This window comes from Nanorana parkeri, unplaced genomic scaffold (genome assembly GCF_000935625.1).
Source record: "Nanorana parkeri isolate BGI_ZX_2015 unplaced genomic scaffold, ASM93562v1 scaffold224, whole genome shotgun sequence".
Classification (NCBI taxonomy): Eukaryota; Metazoa; Chordata; class Amphibia; order Anura; family Dicroglossidae; genus Nanorana; species Nanorana parkeri.
Window position 1 is genome coordinate 1,331,712 of NW_017306492.1, and position 19,897 is coordinate 1,351,608.

Here is a 19,897-nt window from a genome sequence, read left to right on the forward strand (position 1 = left end):
CTAACAGAAACAGGCTAAGAGATTGTATATTGTCACACCACACAATCATCTCATCAGCTTTTCCCCTTTGCTTTAGGCATTGTGGACAGAAAGGTACCATATACCATGTAATAGATCATATACAGTTGGGAGCAAAGGTTTGTTTCACTCAAATTATCATGACATCATAAAAAGGTAAAGGGAGCCATGCATTCAAATCAATGAGTCAGTCATTCTTCTGACGAATAGTTATTAAACCTCATTAAGGATATAACAGGTTACAAATTCATTAAGATGGCTTAGGTTTCAGTCAGTTCAGATAGTTAACAATTGGAAAGCCAGGGTATTTATGAGGAACTGCTGCACCACCAGGTTGAGGACATGTGCCATGCAAGGTATGTGTGCGCATTTTACCTCTTAAATAGTGGCCAGCAGGTTAGTGCCATTGTCACACAGGACTTGGTTGGAGATGGTGTGGGGTCAGCCACCTTTCAGCCTGGGCCTGAAGAGTCACAAGAAGCTTTGGCCCTGTGTGGCTCCTCTTCCCAGCCATACCAGCTGAAAAACAGCAAGGTAGCATTTAGCTGGGGGATGTTGCATATGCTCTTTAGTGCTTGGCAGGAACTGGTAGTTCTGAGGAGTCAGAGGATGACACGGAGTGGCACCACCAGCTCCAGTGGTGTTCCCTATGCTACATCCTTCCTAGCTGTTATCAAACTGATAATGTGTGCTATGAAAGATTTGTAGTGTATCTGCACATACTTGCTGGACCACATTACACAACACAGGGTGTGCTCACAGAAATGGTGACCCATGTCCCACCTGGTTATGCAGGATTAAAAAAAGTGTCAATTTAAAGAGTCCTATACGATCAATAAAGATCCTTGTAGCTGCGCAAAATAGTACACCAGGGAAGTACAAAACACTGTAACGATAACAAAAAAATGAACAAAGGGCAGATGGGATTTTTATTAATAATAAAATAGAAAGATTGACACTCATAAATGATGTATGGACCAGTCACAAAGAGCTGTCCTCTCTAGGTGTATAATGACAAACAGCCAAAGACTGACAGCTCGGATGCCGCTGCAACTCTGAAAAAGATGCGGACCCTCAAAACTTAAATGGGGCTCAAACAGGAGCATAAAATGTCTACTATCTGTGTTATTTACTCTGTTCTCATTGAGGGCTTTACTCTACTGTATGGCTGCCTGGGTTGCAGTGTGGACTCTTCATCCCCACATTCCAGCTAGTAGTGAGGGAATCCAGGCTGTTTGTTATTTTACACCTGATAGAGACAGATCTTTGTGACTGGCCCATACATAATGTGTGAGCATAATTTTTTTTTTCTATTTAATGTGTGCTTCACGTTGTTGTTGTTGGACCATGTGTTTGTGGTCATGTGCACCCTGCCACTGATGGCATGGTCAAACGACACAAACAACACATTACATTCCACATGCTGGTGGAGGGCAAGAATGGCCTTTCGAAGCAAAATAATTGTGGCTGGGTACTTGCTGCTGTGGTCTAGTACAGGCCATAAACTTGAGGAAGGGGGCTGATTCCACAATGTGGAGTGGGCGCAGCTGCAAAGCCAGCAGGTTTTCCAAGCTGGCATTAGAACACTTGCCATGGCAGTGATTTGAGAACTATTTTTTCTTCTTCCACAGCAGCTGCAGAAAAGACACTTGCCATAGGAAGGAAGCTGATGAAGATGGCAGGGTTGGTGTTTGAGAACTCTGACAAGGTTTAAGGCCTTGCTTGATCCCACTCAGCATGGCCCCATCATGACCTCTTCCCTACTTCACGTGGTGTATCCTAAGCATCTGAAATCCCTTGTGAGAATCCCCTACTTGTCACTAGAGACTGCAGATGTTATGGTGGATGCAGCAGGGGGTGGGGACGGTGATGTGGAAAGCACCAAGTAACAAGGAGCAGTGCAGGTTTGTTCCTGCTGACTTGACTCACTCAAATGCTGCTTTTATCAAGCTCTGTGGTGCAGAGTTATAGGTCTCCTCATGCATGTGGCACCCAAATGCCTGGAACCTATACCATGGCTGATATGTTGCAGGCCGAGGCTGCAACCAGAATGGTGCTATTGGCAATAGATATGTAAAAAAAAGGCCCACAATGCAGACCTCTGTAGAACGCCCCCGGGGATAGCAAATCCTCCTTTGCTGCTGTTCTGCCTCTCCATCAGACGTTTCCTCCTCTTCAATCGGTGGCACTTATGTAGATCTACCACCTCATCATTCACCCCCTCCTCATCGCTGGAGCCCATTTGACAGTAAAATCCAGCTGCTAGAACATCGTTGCTTCTTGCTGCTCCCTGTGTATTAATATCCCATCCCTCCATGGTCCTGAGGCTATCTTCCTGATTCTCCTTATCTAAAATTAAATATACTTGAACAGCCTGCAGCACGTGGGTCACTAGTTTTTTACAATTTGTGATTGTCATAATATTTTATTGTTAGTGTTCCCGCTGTTATTATGGATTTTACTATATAATGTCAGAGTTTGATGATGTATACCCATAATTTTAATAAGTGGGTATTCTCTTTTTTTCCTCTGTTTTGTTTTTATGTGATTACATGGATTTATTAGATATAGGTGCGCCTACTTGTTTCTCGCTGCCCTGCATGACGTGCTATTTTGGTGGGGTTGGTGTCACAACCAGCAATGACTGAGGCAGAGTAAGGCAGAAATGCATCAGCAGTTGTTTTCTGTATAGATGCATGTGGACCGTGCACCAAATGTGGATTGCAAGGATGCATGACAGGGGTGAGCTATGCGCTTTGTGTTTCTTATCCTGTGGCAAGTGACTGATCCTGTAATAAAACATTTCTGCAAACTCCTCATGGCCAGGTTGCATGGCTATAGCAAAATCAGCAGCAGAAGAAGAAGTGGAAGGCTTAGTCAGCAACTCAACTACCTCCTCCATGTACTGTGGCTGTATAGCACAGACCCTCTCAGAGAGTAAAGGCAGATGTGCCCTACCTCTACATAGTGGGAGTCGACCACCACTTTGTCCTGCAGAACCTGCTTGCTCCCTTATTCTGACTCCGATCGTTGTGATAGCGAAATATATCCCTTGCTGAGACCTCTATGCCTGGCCTGTATAAGCAGATATACTCACTGCGGACAATCCTCCTCAGATAGCTGAACTCGTCAATACCGATTCATTCAAAAGAGGTGTTTATTCTTTAACATCAGGTTATAGCAGATGATAGGAACAGCAGTTGAACGGTTATAGTATTGTGCGGTCAGAAAATGATGCCTTTCCTACGTACTGTGCAGATTACATGTGTGTCCTTGTTACATGTGGCTAGTAGCTGTGCCCATGACACAGGAAGTACTGCACACAGGAAGCAGGAAGGGGCTACACTAGGGGGAAATACATCGTCACATGAGGAATAATTACAGAAAGCATGTTTGTTACAACAAAAGGCCACTAGATGGCAGCATAGGATAACACATGGATTTAGCTATGAGAAAATAGTTAGGCAAATCACACTATATAAATTCTAACCTATATAACAATGCTAATCTTAACTGAGGCTATGCATCTCATATTCTATGCCCCTGTTGGGGAGGCACATCCCTAATGTATCCATGAGCAGAAAGAACCTCTGCCTCTCCCTTTAGGCCTTTTTTTTTAGTAATGGTGATTGCCTAGCTTTAATGGCAATGATGGCAATAGGGGGAATACATATATGTTGCTTTGGTGCACAAGTATGCAATGATATGCTAAAAACAAAGGGCAGCTTTGTCTATGTCATTATATATACACTGTATATGTAGCGCTACCTCCTATAGAGATGCTGTATTATTTGGGTCTTCTGTCTCACCTCTGTGATAAACCAATTGTAATAGATCCACAGCTCACCAGCACACCAGCTCACCAGCATGCCTGCATACCTTGTGTGGTTTTGCAAAGGCTTTACTGAACAATGAAAAATTAATACATTGAATATATAAATATAGATGGGAACAATATCAACATTTAACAGGATCACCCTGGATGTCTGATTAAGTCTGACTGCCTCAACTATAATAGTACTGCTTAAGACAATTCTATGCTGACTAAGGTAACTCTTTATTCTAATAGCAAATTATGAAGGTCACATGTTAGTTCCAATAAACCCAAACTCTAACCAGCTGGCCAGAGTTACCTTTCTTCGTCTAGCCAATGATGGTGCACGAAATATTATTGACCTGACACTCTGACAAGCAGTAACATGTTGGCCTGTGGCCTCTCACCAATCCTAAAGTGGCGATGACGGTCTGGAGTTTGTCAGCAAGGAGACAGGAGTCCCTGCTTCCTCCAGTCGACTTTCCTTGGCTCACTCAGCGACCATGATGCATAGTAGAGTAGCGTTATCCACAAGTATCAACAATGCAGTCCTTCTTTGGTGCCAATCAGCAGATCCAGGAATCCGACGGCAAGAGAGTGCCTGTACTGGTGTCTGCAGTTTGTCTAGGCAGCACTCTGTGATAACTGAACAGGGCGGCACTCACTCTCTAAGGATGTGGTCCCTCCGTGATCACCCTGCCAGGGTTTGACTACAGTCCTGCTGAAGAGTTCACGCTTTAATTGGAACTGCAGCTCTTTCTGACACAGATCTACTCACTTGCTCACACAGCTCAAGACTGAGCGTGCCCGCTCCAGACTCTGCTAGCCCACTTCTCCCCTGACCCCCACAACCTCCTAGGAATTGTAGTCTAGTTAACTCCGTCTACTACAGACTTTCCCTGGCTATGGACTTCAGCTCCCATCAATCCCCACTGCTGGGATCCCGAGCAGCAGCAATTAACTCTTGATAGGAAAGCATGCTACAACAGCATAATGGCTATACCTGGATTACCCAGATAATAAAAGAAAAGAAAATCCCCAATAAAACAAAAACAGTAAAATAAAAGAATTCAAGGGGGAGGGGAGCAGCTGCTAAACAGCAACTATAGTTGTTTCTGACACACACAAAAAGGTAGTCCTAGAAAAGACTTTGGGTCTTTGAACTCTGAACAAGGTGGGGAGAGAGGGTGTTTTAAAAGAATAAGTAGCCAACCACAATGCAATCTACAGTAATTTAGCACAATGTAAAACAGTATAGTATTGTATTGTACAGCAGCAACTAACTCTCCCTACACACAGACTGTCAACTCTCCTTAAACAATTCCAACATACAATGAAAATGGCTGCTGGGAACCCACCCTGTTATTGTGACGGGAGTGGTTACGCCAGACATCCGGTTATTGGCCCTCCTAAGCCAGATAGGTTAGCCCTGGGTCAGTTGGCTACTTTGGTGGCAAAATCCTGCATTAAAATGGCTATTCTGCTAAATGCGGACAGGCAGGGTTCGTCTTCAAACCATGGAAAATCTCAACCCAAACCTCATTCCTATTCAGGATATAAAAAAAAAATGGTGTTGCAAACATGGTATGAGAAAAGCTTATGATTGAAGGAGAAATTAGCTTGCAGAGCAGTTTGTATTTCTTTGCTAGATGTGTTTAGGTAAACACATTGCATTGCATATGCTTTTCTAGCTGTTTCTCACATTTGGAAACATCTGGCTGGTGTGCTCTATGTGTAATAGTAATTAGGTGATGTAATGTGTGTAGATCTACATTAAGCCTGTGCTTAGAATTTGTTGGACATCTGACTGAAGTGCAGTAATACACATTTACACAACAGAACGACTTCCACATGCATACTTAATCTGCGCCACCTTAAAGTAAAAGAAAAAGCACAGCCTCACCTCTTTTCAGGTTATATATTTTATTTGTTATTTTTAACAAAGCACCCTTAAATTAAAATGTAAATCCCTTAAAAGAAAAATGTTTTCCTAAACTGTACTTAACTGTACTTAACTGTGGTTTGCAGTTAGATGTGAACCAAAAGTGTAAGATACACATTGCTTAAACAATTTCTCTTAATTTTCTCTAGTCTGGCATCTATTATTTTAAACCTCCCACATGCAAGGGGGATTGGTGGGCTTTCCCACAAACACAGGTGAGACAGGATACAGGATATCTGAAGAAAACCTTTGGTACAATAACATTTTCGCAAGAGAAAATGCTGAGCAGAAGGTTCTTGGGATTACCAAATAGTAAAAATAGTACAGCATCTGGAAACAATTTCCAAAGTTCTTTGCCACATGTACAGTGTACGGGATGGATGTTGGGTGTCTCCGTGACACAGACTGAGAGAAAGAATAGAAATATCTCCCTTTTAGTTACAGCTTGCTTCAGTTTTGTTTCAGTGGAACATGTTGGATTTGTATTTTTCCATTAGTTTGGAGGTTAGACTTTACGGTACATATGTGTGGTCAGCAAAATGTGGCAGTGCTGCTTCTTCAAAGCATGGCTAGGGTGTAACTATAGCAGGTACTGAGAGGGCTGCTGGTCCACAGGTCCATGGGGAATCGAATAAAGAGCATTACTCTATCCTTCAGATCCCATCTTCCATTCTATTGTCGTCTGAACTGTTAGTGAATGTAGAGGTCCAGAGAAGGCAGTCCAGCTCAGGAGTTCTACCGATAGTATGAAAAAAAGGTTAAAGTGGTATTAAAGGAGAACTATGACTTAAGGGCAAATAAAAATACCCCTTACCTTGATTGTAGTGGCATCGTTCCTTTTTTCTAAAGTCGCAGATCACAAATTAGAGTAAATTACATAATTTACTTATTTAGCCTAAGGAATGCATTAATCAAGAAAAGATAGAACCCCATAGTTCTCCTTTAAAAGCTTGAGTTTTTTTCCTCAATATAGTTTGCTTTAGGTAATCCAACTATAAATCTTTGACATTTAAGAAAAAAAAAATGTTTTAATCCAAAATGTTACCTTCGCTCCCTCGCCTCCTTCTGGTTTGTGTGCGACTTCCATTCTGCGGCGCGCATACCTCTTACAGGAACGAGGACTACATGCCCATAATGCATTGTCTCTTTTCTGTACTGCGCCTGCGTGGTGGCTAAACTCCAGGCGCGCGGCAGCTGAATTCCGGGTGGTTCCACTGTGGGGCTGGGGCAGGCTGGCTGTACATGTCGGGAGGATGTCATCCTGTAGTCCTGGCTAGGGAGCGCGCAGAGACTCGATGTTACACCCAGAGAAGAGGGAGTCAGCTAAAAAACTGAAGTTCCCCCCAGCATGTGAAAATATGAAGATTTAAAAGAAAGAGCAGCACAGGGCATGCAAACTACCATGGATTATAGTAAGCCGCACATTACAGCATTGCTTTATTTAAAAACATCTGAGGGTTTTATGTCACTTTAATAAAAGTAAGGGACAGATTTTTTTTAGAAGTGCTACCTTTGTAGGTTCTTTCCAACTCTATCTAATAGATTTACTGTTATTCTTCAATTAAAAAGAAAATATAACCCATTGAATGCTTTTTCAGGACTTACATAAAGAGATTATTCGAATTATCCATCTACATGCTATGTATGTGATAAGGCAACAGGTAGCAATTATTATATAGCTATCAATCTGCAGTTAGATCTGAACTAATGAAAACAAAAACGGATTACTTGCTCTTTGTACTTTATAAAGGGCAACGTGTAGATACCGCACTGCAAGGGTTAGGTGCTTGTTTTTGTCTAGGTGCTAATAAAAAAAAGTTATACTCACCCAATCTTTGGAGCCGGCTCGCTCTTAGACTGGTCTCTGGGGCTTCTCTCTCTCTCCACTGCAGCAGTCTAAAGCTGGCCATACACCTATAGATTATCTGCAGATTTTCTATGGATGGAAAAAGTGCAACAGATTCCTCCATCTACGCTAAACTATGCGGATGGAGGAATCTCCCACTGGGCCAAGCTTCAGTATCTTGCTAGTCGGCCACGCTGGCTCTCAAAATACCTGAACAATGCCTGCATCCAGATTGCAACAGATTGTTCAGGTATTTTGACAGCCAGCGGGGCCAACTAGCGAGAAACTGAAGCTTGGCCCAGCGGGAGATTCCTCCATTTACACAGTTTAGCGTAGATGGAGGAATCTGTTGGACTTTTCCCATCTGACCATAGAAAATCTGCAGATAATCTATAGGTGTAAGGACAGCTTAAGACTGTCCATACACTGCTCTATTTTTCTTGTTCAACCTGCGGGCTGAACGGAAAAAAGATTAGAGCAGTTTCCTCCGTCAACACTACGAGTGTATCGATTGAGGTATCCCCGCTGTCTCTTCTGTAATACCCGAACAGAGCTGGCAGCTCATTGGCTGCCCGCTCTGTTTGTACGAAGATTTACCAACCAGCTCCTTCGATCAGCTGATTGAGGGATCCCGGCTGAAAAGGATGCTGACAGCGCCTTCTTGAACCGGCCGAAATTCGCACAGTGTATAGACACCTTAAGGGTCCTTAAATCATCACATTCCATACACAATATATAGGATGTGAGGATGCCGAGGGACATTCCATTGCTGCAGTAGAGGTAGAGACTGGCTTCAGGGACCGGAGTAGCAGTACCTAGACAAAAATTAGCACTTAACCCCTGCAGTGTGGGGATAGCCCCACTGCAAGGATTAAGAACACTTTTGCCCAGAGTCCTTCTTTAAGTTTTCACCTTTAATCAGTTTGAGGCAGTAATAATATATGATTGCTGATTGATTATTGTGAACTGATGTACTGTGAGATTTTTTCCCTAAGAAATGAGACATTATATGTTAATATAGAGAAAATAACTTTTGAAAACCAACTTAAGCCAAAACATTTTTACTTTGGGATCAAGTGGGAATGGAGTTTGAAAATCTGCCAGGTTTCTATTAGTTTGGTCCCCTCTGGGGAAATTTCAACACACTAAAAAATTGGGACTTAGATGTACCCACCTTATTTGCTGATATCATGCAAGCAGTGCAGAGGAGGTTTGTGGAGAACTGAAGAGTGGGGTACCTAAGTACGTAGCAAACAATATATGAATTGCTCATTGTACAAAATGAGAGGAGACTCAGACTGGGCTGAGACGATGACTCAGGGCTACTTGTCTCAGAAAGAATTCCACTTCAGGACTAGTGGTTGGGTGATGAAAGCACAGAATTTTAAATGTCGCTCGTTCACACATTTCCCCGTGATTATTCGAATATGTTTCTTATACATTCTTTAAATTTTTGTGTCTTTTATTCTAAAATAAATGTATGTGTATTTGTTGTTAAGTCTATTTTGTAACCTTGTATTTAAATTGACCACACAAATTTAACAAATAAACCATTTCAATTGTGTGTGCATTCTGCTGGCATGGGTCACTTTCCTTTAAAGGAGAACTATGGGGTTAAGGCTTTTCCCCATAGTTCTCCTTAGGGTAACGGGAGGACACAAACTAGCGTCCTCCCGTCACCCTAAGCTCAGTATACCGCGAGCTCTGCCAGCGCTGACCGTTCCGCCAGTCAGCGCTGGCAGATCGGAGCGGGGAGAGGGGAATCCAGCCCCTCCCCCTGCCATGGCAGAGAGCCGTGACAGGATCGAGAGGCAAGCGAACGCCGGTATGTGTTCACTCACCTCCCGATCTACTGAGCCGACCTGTGACAGTCTCTTTGTCACACGTCGTCTAGAACTATGAGGTGAGTGGAAATCACTCATCTCATAGTTCTCCTTTAAGGCACCAGCAGTGTGATCTTTCCAGCTGATTCATTTGTCTTATCTTCTGCTGAGACCAGTTACAGATGTCTTTGAATTTATTACAGATATTCATAGAGTGTCTTCAATTTATGCAACCCTTTACACACTATTCATTCACATTGGTCACTGCCTCAAAGAGCTTACAATCTAAGATCCCTATCTTGCATGCCCAAATACTAGGGCCAATGGAAACATGAGCCAAGGAACCAGACAGGAGTCTGGGAGGAGACTGGAGTACTTACAAGAAACCCACATAAGCCCTGGAAGAACATGCAAACTCCATGCAGATAGTGTCCTGGCCGAACCTGAACGGGGGAGTGTAATATTACTGTTTACATGCTGGTGATGGTGTGAGAACAGCAAGAGTTGTTCACAATACAAGTCCATATATGATTAACTTAGATATACTTTATTGGGGGCTTTATCCTTTAAAGTGTTATTAAACCCTAAACTATTAAATTCAATTATAGCATAGCAGTTGCCCTCGGTACTTATGTTGTATGCTGTTTCTTCTTCTGTAAAATCTTGCCTTTCTTTTTGGTTGAGCCTGTCCAAAGATCACTGCCCCAGGTTTCCGGTTTTGGGTGACTCTGTTGCTTTCCAGAGACCTATGGAGCCACCCTTACGTGCACGCTCCAGGGAAAGAGAGAGACTCCAATCTGATATGATGCTGCCTTCCCTGACATGCACAAGCAGCCAGGGAGGGGCTGACAGGCACACATGCACAGTGGCCGAGAAAGCAGAGGAATTATGGAACATGTAGTCCCGAGGAAGGGGAACATCGGGACTATTTCTAAAGTGATGAGTGTGTGCTCCCAAATAGTAAGTACGGGGAAGCGGCACACAGGAACACGGAGGCTGTGGTGGTGAACAAATCATAAGTGTCTCCAGACATTTGTTTGAAAAGCGTTGTTTCTATACTCAGATGGTATATCTGTAAAAAATAAGTCAAGGCAACTGGACTTGCTGTATTTTTCTTGAAGACATTTCACTGGACATCCGACCAACTTTCTCAATTCAGAATTACTTGTACAAAAAATTATCTGGGAATAAATATGGTGAATTTCGCTCCAATTCACATAATCTGTTAGTCACAACCCGCTGTTGATAGCATTTGCATAATTGGGGTCTAGGAGGTGTTAATAACCTGTTAAAACAGCATTGTATGTGGCAGACAATAGATGTCTCACCCCTCCACCTCTATTCAAGCTGGGCTTCTACATTTTTTGTACAAGTCATTCTGAATTGAGAAAGCTGGTCGGATGGCCAGTGAAACGTTTTAATTTTTTACAGATATACCATGACCTGGATGAATGAGAACCTTCACAGACATATACTCAGCTGGTATATTATGTATTTGATCTAAAATAATCAAGGCTTTAGTACCACATTAAATTCAATATATTTCATTTGACTCTACCATTCTAACAAAATGGTTGAAGTACACATATATCTTAATGATTGGTTGTTGAATGTTGTATCCACAGCACACTCAGTGGCAGATTCCAATTATATGGATTCAGAGGATAAATCTTCCACTGTTCATTGGTCATAAAACTAGAAATTCCTTGTGTAGTTCAATATTGAACCACTTTTGGCTCTACTTATCATGTAATAGCAGAGGCTCCTCAAGGGATCCTTTAATGTTTTGGTGTTATACCTGACCACACAGACAATACTAAATAAAGCAGAATATTTGTAAATGGGTGCATGCTATGTATTTTTTAAATGGGTGATGGTTTGCAAGCATGTGCAAGCATAGCTTCCTAAATTAGAGTGACATTTCCATACTAATTCATAATGACCCATGGTGATTGGATAAGAAATGCTTTCATCTGAAGCACTTTATTAACTTAATGAGCATTTAATACCAGCAAGTGTTTTACTAATGTGGGTTCTACCTCTAACTCTTATGGCACCAATGACCATATATTTCTGTCTGTTAAATCACAGTTTAAACCTTTCTTCTGTAACTTATTTACATGCAACTCACTAAAATATTACTGTTGTTGTGTCTCAGATAATTTGCATTTTTCTGTCCACTGAATGTATATAAATAAACACTGGTAATCTGGATATAACCATGGCCTGGTTTCTAGTTACTTCAAGTCATCATATTGCTGACTGCCTAAATATTTTTATGTAACGACTGTATCTCAATGGTGCATGCCTTCATTTCTTTGCAGTTTTTGGATAACTGTTTTGCTTGACAGTTTGCAGTTTTGCAGTGGCCAGTCAGCTAGTCGTCTGCCACTACTGGGGCAAACCCAAGGGTCATGCATTGAAACCCAAATCTCTTTGCAGAAATCCCTGGTGAAGACTAAGGATTCCTTAGACTCCATGCCTTGTGGGTTCTGTTGGTTTTTTAGAACTGTACAAAGTTGACTAAATTATTGCATATTGTTGATACACATATTGCATATTGTATTATGACTTTATGAAGCCTACCCCACACTGGCTTATGGGGCAAATTACAAACTTTATACATGCTATATTGGGGAGTGTAAAATGACTGCGTCCAAGATTTTACATCCGTGCTCATGCGCAGGTTTATCCACTGTCGTGGTCTACACACCAACAACAGTGTACAGCCATTAACTTTAGTAGGAGGCTGTATGCTGCACCTGAGGCTCTCAGCCAGTGGTAATATGCTGGCATTTGTGGTGTATGGAAACCCTCCGCTTGTGTGCAAGAGCCCCTAGTGATACTTTCCCAAGAGAAGCACGCAGTCTGCCATTGCAGATTTCCATCCGAAAATGCTAGTTGACATGCTCCTACACTTTATGAGTCGCTGACCTGTAACAAGCAGGCAGATCAGGGAAGTCGGAGTAAAGTAAAGATTGCGCATCTAGATACTTGTTCTATTAACTCAAAGTATCAAAGCCTTGAGGTCAGCATAGCAGCCAAACAACTAGCGTTTCCAGATTGAGAATCAGCAGTGCCAGCCTCCATGTTTCACTTAGAAAAAGTTTTGTTTAAAAGCTTTGCTTCCAAAATATGTGTTTACATACAAAGCAAATTCTGGATAGTACCATGGAACACAACCCAAGAGTAGCTCCAGTCAGATTTCCAGCTGATTTTTATTTTGGCAAGCGTGTTTATCCGGGGAGCAGCTTCAAGCCTACTTCATATTTTTTACTACACAGCAGTGGTTTTTCAGTAATCATTATACATTCTGGGTGTAAAGATGGAAAAAATGTCACAGTTTTTGGCATAATCATTGTGTTACACATCTGTAGTTTAAAAAAAAAGACATATTTTATAATCGTTTGCACAGATATGATATTGGTGGATATGAAGTTTGAACTAAAGCCACAGAAGAGGCAGGTAATAATGCAGAGCTCTGCTCTCATGGCCAGCGCATAATAAATAGCAAGGAAGGGCAGAGTATTTGGGCAAGTACTCATACGCACCCAAAGGCTCCGATGCCTAACCTGATACTTCTGGTATCAGGAAGCCGGCCAACGAGTCATTACATGCCACCCGGCTTCCTGATTGGTTGGGAAGCTGGCCAATCAGGAAGCCTGGGGCCGTGTAATGACGCGACGCCCGGCTTTCTAAATGGCCGAGAAGCTAGCTTCATGCTCCCTCGTCACCTCATGACGAGGGGGCATGGAGCCAGCTTCCTGGCCAATCGGGAAGCTGGGCGCCACGTCACTGCACAGCGCCCGGCTTCCTGATTGGCCAGAAAGCCGGCTCCATGCTTTCTCACCTAGTGACAAGAAGCATGGGGACAGCTTCCCTGCTAATCGGGAAGCAAGGTGGCGAGTCTTTACACGCCGCCCAGCTTCCCGGCTAATCAGGAAGCCAGGTGGTGAGTCATTACATGGCGCCTGGCTTCAAGGGAATTCAAGGGAATTCCGGTATCGGTACTCGATATCAACGTACCAGTATCGGTGTATCCCTAGCCTTTGTAATGGGTCACCCTGTTTATACCCACACTATGTGAAATCATATTATGGGCTACTTACCTTGGGCCTTAAAACAAAATAATTACATGCTCCTACTGCTATAGTTGCTGCAAATGGACTGCTACTACTTTGTGCCAATGAGCACATTCTGCAGTCTAAAGCTAGTGCCTAAATAGCATTTAAAGCAGACCTTTACCCCTTTTACTACAAAGCACATCCGCATGCAGTATTTAAAATCATATTACATTCATTAGTTAAACAAACTTGTTTTTTATTTACTTACAAATAGAGTTCATCTACGTTCTGGTCCAGTTCTGGCACAAATGATGTAAGTGCCAAAGCATTCATCTTGGGAAGGTTACATCAGCAGAGCATTGCTGGGAAATCTCATCTGTGATCTCATGAGATCTCAGGGAAAGGCATTTTCCTCCCCTGAGAAGATGTGCATGGTCACATATCCAAGTCACACACCTAGTCACATGTGCCAGAGTTCAAGGAAGTAAATGGAGTGCTAGTAATCTGCCCTTAGTTAACATGGCCACTGTCAGAAGACTGGGAAAGAAAGGTTTGTTTGTTGTTATTTTAAAGATATGGGCAAAGGTCCACTTTAAGCATTATTTCACAGTGCTACAGTCTATAGCAACAGTGACCCATTACAGCTGCTAGTTCCTGTAAGGTTGCACCAAGTAGACCAGACAGGCAGTAGGCAGGCCAGTTACAGTCTCATTGTGCCGACTAATCTGAGCAAGCAAATTTGCTCCCTCTTCTTGAAGCTAAAGGCAGAAAATAAATAAATATCTATTCATGTATTCAATATACATGGAGCACTACAACCAAAGACAAAAGTTTTTTGTTTTATATTTGGATAGAGTTGTGAGGGCTCAGAACCAGTGTTTTATTACGGTCTGTGTCCCTTTTATGGAGATTTGTTTTCTCTAATTGTCCTGGTTACTGGTCTTACCGGTAATGAAAGGGAGGGTAAATCCACATTTTTGAATTAACACCAGAACTGTCTAAGAGGGAATTTTGCTCTCTCTGGACGGCACAGCCTGTTGAGTCTACAAGGCAGGAAGTGAAGGGAAATCTCCCTAATGACACACAGATGGCGAAAAATGACAGTGGTTTTAACCTTTTCCTATTCTAATGAAATGAAAAAAAAAATTTAAATTTATAAATACTTCTAGCTAAAAAAAACAACTTCCCAGTAAAAGTATAAAGGGGTCTTTTTCAGTTAAAAATAATTTAAGCGCAGTTCAGTTTCTATTAAAAATTTATTTGGTAAGGAATTTTATTAAAAGTTTAAATAATAATAACAACATAGTATAATGCTTACTAGGTTGATCGTCTCATTTGCAGAGATGCAGAGGGACATGATTTACTGACACCTGTGAATGTGGGCAAACCAACCCTAAACCTGTGCTTGGAGTTTGTTACAGGCCCCCTAGCATTACTGAAGAGATAGAGACTCAGCTCCTTAAACAAATAGAAAGGGCTGCAAGGGCAGGGACAGTAGTATTAATGGGAGATTCAGATTTTAATTATCCTGACATTGACTGGCATAATGGCACAGCTGGAACAGTAAAAGGCCGGACATTTATAAACTTATTACATGCTAATTTTATGGTACAGTTTGTAGAAGCCCCAACTAGAAATAATGCTCTGCTGGATGTGGTAATCTCAAACAATGCATAGCTTATTAGAAATATTCATAATGAAGAACATCTGGGTAGCAGTGACCATAATATGATTTAACAGAACAAAAAACCATAAGCGCACAACTGATACTTGGTCACTGAAAAATCACGGGCTATAAGTTGTGGTGTGCAGGCTCTCACTGACAGGGAGAGGGCCCTGCAAAATCAAATGGTAAACAGAAACAAACAAAAGAGAGCGCTACTACCTGATGTTGAATGGCATCTATTCATGAAGGAAAGAACAAATGTGTGTAACTTACAGTTTGGAAGTCTGCACAAGTGTCAAGGATGGTGAACCAATAACCGATGTACTGAGGAAGTCCAAAACCGAATGCTGTAGCAGTGGATAGATGGGGGTGCGCTGTGAAGTTATTTAGCGGCACGCGTGCACGGCTTAGGGCCCTAAGACTTGACAAAGAGGTTGTGCCTCGAAACGCATAGTCATCACAACACAGCGAGCCTGGCTGTGCACAGCGTCCACCCACTCAGACGCTCTGTCGGGACTTTGCCCACTGATTGACTCCATTATACACGCACCGTACACAGCTGCTCGCGGTCCTGGTTCCACAACCGCCGCGGTCCTACCCCCCTTAGCCGCCGTGGCCCGGCCTGGCCAGCCGTGCACGCGTGCCGCTAAATAACTTCACAGCGCCCCCCCATCTATCCACTGCTGCAGCATTCGGTTATGGACTTCCTCAGTACATCGGTTATTGGTTCACCATCCTTGACACTTGTGCAGACTTCCAAACTGTAAGTTACACACATTTGTTCTTTCCTTCATGAATAGATGCCATTCAACATCAGGTAGTAGCGCTCTCTTTTGTTTGTTTCTGTTTACCTTAATATGATTTAATTTAGCTTAAGTTGTAAACAACATTCACATACTGGGAAAATAAAAACACTTATCTTCAGGGGAGCAAATTTTCCCATGCTGAGGGCTGCTCTTGAAGACTTAGAGTGGGAGGGAATATTTTCATCGAAAAACACAGAACAATAATGGGAATGTTTCAAAACAATTGTTTGCAACCATACGGCAAAATATATTCCAGTAAGCAATAAGTTTAAAAGGCTAAAAGTAAAACCCATGTGGCTGACATCCAATGTTAAAAAAGCCATATAGAATAAGAAAAGTGCGTTTAAACAATATAAAAATGAAGGAACACTGTCGTTATTTGAAAGCTACAAAGAATATAAGAAAATATGTAAAAATGAAATAAAGCTTGCAAAGATTCCAAACGAGCGACAGGTTGCACATGATTGCAAGATTAACCCCAAAAATTCTTTAAATATATTAATAGTAAAAAAAATCAGGTCAGAGCATGTTGGCCCCTTAAAAGATAACACAGAGTTGGTAACTGGGGACAATGAGAAGGCAAATCTATTAAATAAATACTTTCTTCAGCTCTGTGCACACCAAGGAACATGATATAACTCAAGTCCATAATGGGGATAGCAGTGCCATACCCTCTACTGAACCACAATGGCTGACTATTGATATGGTCCAGAAACAGATAGACAAAATTAAGGTGAATAAAGCACCTGGACCAGGCGGCTTACACCCACGTGTCCTCAAATAATTTAGCTGTGTAATTTCAAAGCCATTGCATCTAATTTTTAGAGACTCTCTAATGACTGGCTTGGTACCGATGTATTGGCGCAAGGCCAATGTGGTGCCTATATTTAAAAAGGGATCAAAGTCTTTACCAAGTAATTACAGACCTGTAAGTTTAACCTCAATAGTTGGGAAGATACTTGAAAGTTTGATCAAGGATCACATGCAATTGTTTTTGCTTGAAAATAATATCAGAAGCGATAGTCAGCACGGATTCACAAAAGACAGAAGTTGTTAAACAAACCTACTTTCTTTTTATGAGGAAGTGAGTAACAAATTGGACAGGGGAATGGCTGTGTATAGAGTATACTTGGACATTGTTAAAGCGTTTGGCACAGTTCCCCACATGCGGCTAATATATAAGTTAAGGTTAGTAGGTATAGAGTATTCAATCGATGCGTCTGGAGGAAAAGAGGTTTAACCTTTGCATACGGAAAGGATTCTTCACAGTTTGAGCTGTGAAAATGTGGAATGGGCTCCCCCAGGAGCTTGTTTTAGCTAGCTTGGTTAATTGTTTTAAAAAAACATCTGGATGTATTCCTAAATGCACAGCATATTACTGGATATTGAGTTTTTAGAGGTATATTAAGCAGCAGAGATTGTTGATCCAGGGAATATCCGATTGCCTTATGGGATCAGGAAGGAATTTTTTTCCCCTGTTGGAGCAAATTGAACCATGCTTTATAGGGTTTTTTTGCCTTCCTCTGGATCAACATTGGGTAATTGTGGGCATAGTGTTCTGTTTAGGCTTTTCTTCTTTTTTTTCCCGTATCTCTATAGGTTGGACTCGATGGACAATGTACCCTTATAGAGAAACCAATGTATGAAGTCCCAAAAAGTATATACCTGTTGACACCTACAAATTTTGAACACCATTACAGCCAGACACCAGATAGTTTCCAGTCGCATTTTAGCAGAACCTCCACAGAGACTGGAAACTATCTGGTGTCTGGCTGTAATGGTGTTCAAAATTTGTAGGTGTCAACCTGAAGAGCCTCAACGTAAAAAAAAATGACTGTCAACCAGAGTGTTACAGCAGTTTGTGCATTTTGTTGTACATCGAGTATAAAAAGAGTAAACAGCAGTCTACAAAAGAGTCCAAAGTCCAAATAAAAATGTACTGTAAAGACAAATGTTAATAGATGCACTCACAACTAGACTAGACTGTAGGGGTGAGCAACCTGAAACAAAACGGGAGCTTCAATCCACAATCAGTAGAGGTATTCTGCCCATGCAGAGCTGTACAATATAAATACACAATGATCAGAGAAATTATACTTTAAAATACAAAAATTTTAATTATAATCACTGAGGTCAATTTTACAAGAAATGGATGATGTATATAATAGTGTGCAAGGATATAGCATAAAAAAAAGACAGGAGGCAAGATATGAAAGAGTAATTGATGAAAGCAAAAAAAGGGAACAAATCCTGAAGTAGATATTTTTGAAATAAGAGAGAATGAGTCCCAAGAAGAGATGGGTTAGTGCAATGGAAGAAAAGTTAAGAGGCCAGGTAGTGAGAAGATAATACTGAAAAATGGCCTGGATGGGAAGGGGGTTTAACACCGCGGATGTCAACTGGTTAAAAGTATTGATTAGACTACTGTAGAGTAGAACAAAAAAAGTAGACCTCTACTTTCATTTTCTTTTTTGGTATTTAGTCCCCTTGTTTCGTGCATTAAAGAAACAAATGCGACCAAGCTGTCTTTACGCACTCTACGCTTCAGTGCCACCCTGAGCTTCCTCCTCCACCCAGTTCCACCAGTCCTCTTTGGGCAAAACAACATTCATGTCATTCTGCTCATTTCCTATAAGCCCAACCTGTGGTCTACACAGCCTTTCGGGGTGCGTCATCACACAGGTTGGGCTCATTACATGTACACTGCTCCATCCAGGAGAAATGCCTGCCCCCTGCCACTGAGGATGAAAAAAAAGAAAGCTCCTGTGATGTCACTGGACCAGATAGAAGACTGCAGCACAAAGGTATGTGTTTTCAGTTACTGGAATCAAAGCAGAACTCTGGGGAACATTTTTCTTAACCTTTTAAGTGGGGCTACCCCCGCACTGCAAGGATTAAGTGCTCATGTTAGTTAAACTCACCCAACTGGGCCGGCTTTTCTTAGATCGGTCACATCAGCCTTGCTCCACCTCCGGTGCAGTGATGGTGGCTTGTCTCTTGGTGTCCTCACATCCTATACACTGTGTGTTGGATGTAATGATGCAGAGGGCCTTGGACCTCTGCAGTGGAGGGGGAGAGAGGTGGAAGGGACCTGTGTAAGAGCAATACAGCAGGGAGGATCGGGTGAGTATAACTTTGTTATGTTTGAATCTAGAAAAAAATAAGTACTTAACCCTTGTAGTGCGGGAGGAGCTCCACTGCAATGGTTAAGAAAACATTAACCCAGAGTTCTGATTTAAGAAAAAATGAGGAGGCTGAAATGATAGCATACAAAAACAAGCTGACAGAACATTGAGTTGAAAGAATAAAAAGGAACACACAATATACAGTATTTGCATACTAGCCTGTCATATTTGGTGCAGTTTAGGAGACACATAGGGGTCTATTCACCAAGCTGCCGAAGGATCTGGCCGTAGCTTCGGCCGATCCTTCGGCTAGCTTCGGCCCCAGGACCCCTTCGGTTCAGTAGAACCGAAGGGGTGCTGTACGGGCTATTCACAATAGCCCGTACAGCTCCCGATCATGGCCGAGCAGCTCAGCCGAGCCGAACGCATATGCATCGGCTCGGCTGAGCCGTGCTGAAAGCCGAAGCTGGCCCAGCTTGGCATGCTTCTGACAGCTGGGCGGAGCCAGCTGCGATCTTACCGCTGGCTCCGGCCACTTGCAGTGAGACCAGCGTACCTGGTTACGTGCTAACCAGGGACACTGATCTCCAAACAGCAAACTCTCCCTGGCGCCCCGGGAGCCTCCTGCTCCCAGCCGCCAAGGAGAGAAACACTGCTGTGTCTTTTTTTCTTTATTCTGACACGAGCATGACAGAATAGAAAAAACAAAACAAAACGATTTTTCCCATTGAAAAGCATTGGGACATTAGTATGAACTATTTCAATTTGCAATAGCCAATAGTAAACTAGCATT

At 42.2% G+C, this 19,897-nt stretch overlaps 1 long non-coding RNA gene across 1 annotated transcript in view; it reads left to right on the plus strand.

The window, feature by feature from the left end:
* Positions 1-1,274: 1,274 nt before the first annotated feature.
* LOC108786725 overlaps positions 1,275-19,897 on the plus strand; it is a 19,911-nt gene continuing 1,288 nt past the window's right edge. Inside the window, exons 1-2 of the long non-coding RNA XR_001941224.1 lie at positions 1,275-1,286; positions 1,984-1,989. This is a non-coding gene — a long non-coding RNA (uncharacterized LOC108786725). The remainder of the gene's footprint in view (positions 1,287-1,983; positions 1,990-19,897) is intronic.